Raw genomic sequence first — 6454 nt, forward strand, 5'->3', positions numbered from 1 at the left:
ACACTGAAAACAAAACTGAGTGCAGAGTAGGAAGAGTTATACAATGTTACAAAGTCATTTAGCAGATATTTTCCTCCAAAGCGACATACATGCAGGTAGACAGGTGTTCTAGGAGCTGCCACTTATTTTGTCAACTTAAACCATTTTTGCTGCTTTTTTTTTGCAGTTTTGAAACTTTTTAAAATACTTTTGACCCATTTGTTGCAACTTTTTTGGAACTTTTTGCCACACTTAACCAATTTTTACTAATTTTGTACCAGCTTTTGCCTACTTTTGCTATTATTTTGACATTTTTTGCCATTTTTTTCTTAATTTTTTACCACTTTTTAGCAACTGCAACCCTTTTTTGACACTTTTCTGCCACTTTTAACTTATTTTGCCACCTTTTTGACACTAGCAACCCATTTTTGCTGCCTTCTTGCCAATTCTCACTCACTTTGCCTTTGTTCGGCCACTTTTTTGCTCAATTTTGCCCATTTTTTAAATCAATTTTAAAACCTTTAAACCACATTTTTACAACATTTAATCCTTTTGGCCACTTGTACCCATTTTTGCCACCTTTTTGACACTATCTACCCATTTTTGTTACCTTTTTGCTAATTTTCACTCATTTTGCCTTTGTTCGGCCACTTTTTTGCTCAATTTTGCCCATTTTTTAAATCAATTTTAAAACCTTTAAACCACATTTTTACAACATTTAATCCTTTTGGCCACTTGTACCCATTTTGCCACCTTTTTGACACTATCTACCCATTTTTGTTACCTTTTTGCTAATTTTCACTCATTTTGCCTTTGTTTGGCCACTTTTTTTTGCCCAATTTTGCCCATTTTTTAATCACTTTATAACCACTTTTGACATTTTCAACATGTTTTGCCACTTTTAACCATTTTTTTGGCCTTTTTTGCCATGTTTGACTTTGTCTTGCCACTTTTGCCCAATTTTGACACGTTTTATCATTACTTTAACTAGTTTCTGCCATCTTTCAGGCATCATTTGCCCACTTTGCCCACTTTGCCCCCAGTTGGCTGGGCCCCAGAAATCTCTCCCCTTTATCCCCCCTTATTGGCCACCTTGACTCTTATATTATTTAAACAGTCTTTTATTGATATGAAGATAGAGTGCCTTGAGATTTTGGCGTTAAGCCAAGGTGTGCCTCGGGTGAAAAAAGTTTAAAAATCACTGCTCTATGTGGACAAAAGTGTCAAGCTACCTCACCATTACACCAATCAGGAGTATAACAACATTGTGTTCAAACACATGTACTTTAATAGGGAGATGGCACTTTTACAGCTCTAACAGCCTCCACTCTTCTTGGAAGGCTTTCCACAAGATTTTGGAGTGTTTCTGTGGGAATCTGTGCCAAATCATTCCGCAGAGCATTTATGAGGTCAGGCACTGATGTTGAACGAGAAGGCCTGACATGCAATCTCCATCCCAGTTCATCCCAGAGGTGCTGGATGGGGTTGAGATCAGGGGTGTGTGCGGGACAGTCTTCCACACCACACCATGTCTTTATAGTCCTTGCTTTGTGCACTGGGCTACAGCCATGTTGGGACATGACTTCCCCAAACTGTTGCCACAGAGTTGGAAGCATAGCATTGTCCAGAATGTCTTAGTATGCTGACGCATTAACTCTTTAAGCGCCAAAGTCGCAAAAATGCGACACGCAGCATTGCTGAATTAAACAGGCTATAGCTGCAAATATGGTGCCTAATGTTGTTACTACTTTACACCAGGAGATGGCGGACATGAGTAACTTCAATGGGAGCAGAATTTGTGGGTGTGTTTCTATTCAAAGTTCTAGAGAGAGAGAGAGTTTGAATGACGCATTCCCGGTCAAGGAGATGAGGAAGTGGTAGAAGTGGTTGTAGTTGGAGCGAGAAGAGGGAAAGAGAGTGAATTGTAGTGAGAATACTCACAATGCTGGGAGGTCTGTTCATCGTTGAGGTATATTCACCAAAGAGGAATATTCACCCTCTGATGATGATGTTCAGTCATCTGGTGAGACCAAAACTGACGGTGTGTCTGTGAGTGGTGACAGCGAGTCTGTGCAGCATGATAGTCCACAAGCAGCACATACCAAAGCCGATGCTTTGCCTCAGCATGGCCGGGTTGGGAGCTGAGGAGGGGACATGGTGGGGGTAGCAGGGGTGGTCAAAACACCACGAATAGTGACGAAGGTATAGCGGCAGACGTGGTAGAAGCCATGGGGAAAAGCACAGCCAATGGCGGTGGAGGCAGCAGGGGTGTTCACGGTTGATGTCAGAATATGCAAACTAGATGAGTGAATTTACTCCCATCACAAACTTTGGCTCATACTGAAGATTTTTCTAATTTGTAGAATGCCTTTATCTCTAACCACTTTCAAGCTACAGCCTTTTGAAGTCTTGATATCAAAAATGAATATTTTCTTGAAAAAGCTGAGGCACCTAAAGGGTTAAGGTTGGCCTTTAGTTGAGATACAGGGCCTAGTCCAAACCCTGTCCAAAAAAGCTGCATGCCATTATCCCTCCTCCACCAAACTTCATAGTTGGAACAATGCAGTCAGGTAGGTAACGTTCCCTGGCATCTGCCAAACCCAGACTCCCCTATCTGACTGTTAAACAGAGAAGTGTGATCGGTCACTCAGTAGAACAGGTTTCCACTGCTCCACAGTCCAGTTTCTGTGTGCTTTACACCGCTCCATCTGATGCTTGGCTTTGGACTTGGTGATATGAAACCGTTCCATAAAGCTCCTGCTGCACAGTTTTGTGATTTATAATAATGCCAGTGGAAGTTCTTTTATTCAGTACATTGCATCGGTTGCACTGTAATTAAATGCAACAATGCCAATGTATTGTTCCAGACAAATAAACTGCTAAATTATCAGTTAGGGTATCCCTAATGATTGTATTGTTTGCATATTTATTTTCTTTGTCGGATTATTTATAACATAAATGTAACAAATTCTGGTTGGAGCGCCCCCTTGTGAATTTCTGCCCCCACAGATTGCCCCTGAATACATCATATTTCATCCTGAAGCAAAGGTCCTTGCAGAATCATCAGAGTCCTAGCTGCACTGCTGTGGTGTTTCTTGTTGACCATCAACCACGGCTGTTGGGAGAAGAGCTGAGGGGCTTTGAGCCGCAGCATTAACATCAATTTGTCATTTCGCTCCTCACATGAAAAGGTCACCTCTTTATCTCCCTCATGGTCTCATGGCATTATTTTACAATCTGAGCTCTGTCTGCAGACCAGTGAACCACAGAGGTAACACTGACCCTCTCTTTCCAACAGGAGAGTAACCTTTCGCCTCCTGTTTTCTGCAAAAGGCCATCCTGTCTCTGCAGAAGCTCATAAAGCAGCGTGCCTTAGCCTCTGTGTGAGCAGAGCCATCAATGTTTGTGAGTGGAAGTTCAGGCCAGGCTGTTGGCTGTTTATATGAAGCAGAAGAGTGTATCCATGCTGAAATGACTAATTGGGAAACACAGTGTACAAGCTCATTTGATGCTTCTTATTCCTTTTGCATGGAAAGCTGCAGGTTTATACCCCGACACAGCGCTGGAGCTGGAGTATTGTTGTTTTTCTTCTCAGTTATAGATTATGAAAATCTCTTCACAGCATTATGCTTTTGTTCAGTCTTGTTTGTATTTTGTTTTCCACCCTGAGGGACTTCTTCACCCCCACCTCTGCTCTGACTGCTGCCACAAGCTCGGCATCAAAGGGCGGTTAAAGAGGCTGCTTCTAAATGAACTTGACAGCAAAGCCGAGGCGTGGTGATATGGGTGGACATGCAAATCAATATTTCACATCATCAGCCGCTGGTTGGTGGAGCATGGGGACAGGATGGCAGGGTGCAGCCACCGCTGGCATTGATTTAGACCACAAGAGAAGTCCAGCCGAGGCTAGGTGGTCACATCTCACATTTCAGCTGCTGGAGTTAATAAAAAGGCAGGAAGGCAGGTTTGTCTTATTCATTCTTTACTGGATCAACTTTCAAGGATCAATTCACAAAGAATGGATTGCAGCACTATGAATTATTCAATTCTAAATCTAATGCTATAGCAGTTTGCCATTAAAGTCTGAAAACAACACTGCATGTAGTAATAACTTAAAGTTGTTCTCCAAAGTTCTACAATATGTGAAGCTTAACAAATCAGCAAACAGGTATTTGAAGCTGCTGGTGACTCATTCACCTACTATTCAGCCACCCCTAACCAATGCTCACAAGCAGAGACAGTTGCAGTGGGCCCAGAAATACATGAAGACTCATTTTCAAACAGTCTTGTTAACTGCAACCCTGGATGGTCCAGATGAGGAGTAGTGGATGGTTGGTGGATGGCCACCATGTCTAAACAAGGCTGCGACGTCAGCAAGGAGGGGGCGGAGTCATGTTTTGGGCTGGAACCAGGGAGAGAGCTGGTAGGCCCCTTTAGGGTCCCTGAAGGTGTGAAAATGACCTCGGCAAAGTATATAGAGTTTCTGACTGACCACTTTCTTCCATGGTACAAAAAACAAGAACAGTTACCTTCCGTAGCAAAATGGTTTTCATGCATGACAATGCTCCATCTCATGCTGCAAAGAATCCCTCTGTGTCATTGGCTGCTATGGGCATAAAAGGAGAGAAACTCATAGTGTGGCCCCCATCCTCCCCTGACCTCAACCCTACTGAGAACCTTTGGAGCATCCTCAAGCCAAAGATCTATGAGGCTGGGAGGCAGTTCACATCAAAACAGCAGCTCTGGGAGGATATTCTGACATCCTGCAAAGTAATTCCAGCAGAAACTCTCCAGAAACTCACAAGTTCAATGATCCAAGAATAGTGAAGGTGATATCAGAGAAAGGCTCCTATTTTAACATGGAACTTGGCCTGTTAAGATGTTTTTGATTGAAATAGCTTTGATTTCAGTAAATATGACCTCCTAATGCTATAAAATTCAACAGATGACAATTTTCAGTTCTTTACAACCTAAAAAAAAATGCTTTGGAACTCTGTTGTGCATGACAATGTGGAACAGTGCATTTTGAGTTTTTAATTTTTGAAAAAAAAGAAGTTATCATTGGGAGGTATGTTCAATAAAATTTGAACTATGCTCTAATGGTTGATGACTTGAAAATTATTGTCATTTGCATTGACTATTTAGGAAAATCAGAGAAAAATATTTATTGCATAATGATCTGGAATGCTGTGTAGAAACCCTCTTTAGCATTTCTTTGGAGAAACTCCCTTTGCACAGCAGCTGCAAGAAACAACACACATGGCCGAGGAGTGCTGTGATCCCTGTGCCAGTGCGAACCAAAACATGGTGGCCTTCTAGTGAGTTTAAGCTTACAGTTACTCAAAATGCAGATATCTGGTAAGATTTTTTGTTCAATATACACTATATTGCCAAAAGTATTTGCTCACCTGCCTTGACTCACATATGAACTTAAGTGATATCCCATTCTTAATCCATAGGGTTTAATATGATGTCAGTCCACCCTTAGCAGCTATAACAGCTTCAACTCTTCTGAGAAGGCTTTCCACAAGATTTAGGAGTGTGTTTATGGAAATTTTTGACCATTTTTCCAGAAGCACATTTGTGAAGTCACACACTGACGTTGGATGAGAAGGCCTGGCTCTCAGTCTCCACGTTAATTCATCCCAAAGGTGTTCTATCGGGTTGAGGTCAGGACTCTGTGCAGGCCAGTCAAGTTCATCCACACCAAACTCTCTCATCCATGTCTTTATGGACCTTGCTTTGGAACAGGAAGGGGCCGTCCCCGAACTGTTCCCACAAAGTTGGGAGCATGGAATTGTCCAAAATCTCTTGGTATGCTGAAGCATTCAGAGTTCCTTTCACTGGAACTAAGGGGCCAAGCCCAGCTCCTGAAAAACAACCCCACACCATAATCCCCCCTCCACCAAACTTTACACTTGGCACAATGCAGTCAGACAAGTACCGTTCTCCTGGCAACCGCCAAACCCAGACTGGTCCATCAGATTGCCAGATGGAGAAGCACGATTCGTCACTCCAGAAAATGTATCTCCACTGCTCTAGAGTCCAGCGGCGGCGTGCTTTACACCACTGCATCTGACACTTTGCATTGCACTTGGTGATATATGGCTTGGATGCAGCTGCTCGGCCATGGAAACCCATTCCATGAAGCTCTCTATGCACTGTTCTTGAGCTGATCTGAAGGCCACATGAAGTTTGGAGGTCTGTAGTGATAGACTCTGCAGAAAGTTGGCGACCTCTGCAGACTATACGCCTCAGCATCCACTGAATTTGCTCTGTCATTTTACGTGGCCTACCACTTGGTGGCTGAGTTGCTGTCATTCCCAATCGCTTCCACTTTGTTATAATACCACTGACAGTTGACTGTGGAATATTTAGGAGCCAGGAAATTTCACCACTGGACTTGTTGCACAGGTGGCATCCTATCACAGTACCACGCTGGAATTCACTGAGCTCCTGAGAGCGAGCCATTCTT

This window comes from Cheilinus undulatus, linkage group 6 (assembly GCF_018320785.1).
Source record: "Cheilinus undulatus linkage group 6, ASM1832078v1, whole genome shotgun sequence".
Taxonomy (NCBI): domain Eukaryota; kingdom Metazoa; phylum Chordata; class Actinopteri; order Labriformes; family Labridae; genus Cheilinus; species Cheilinus undulatus.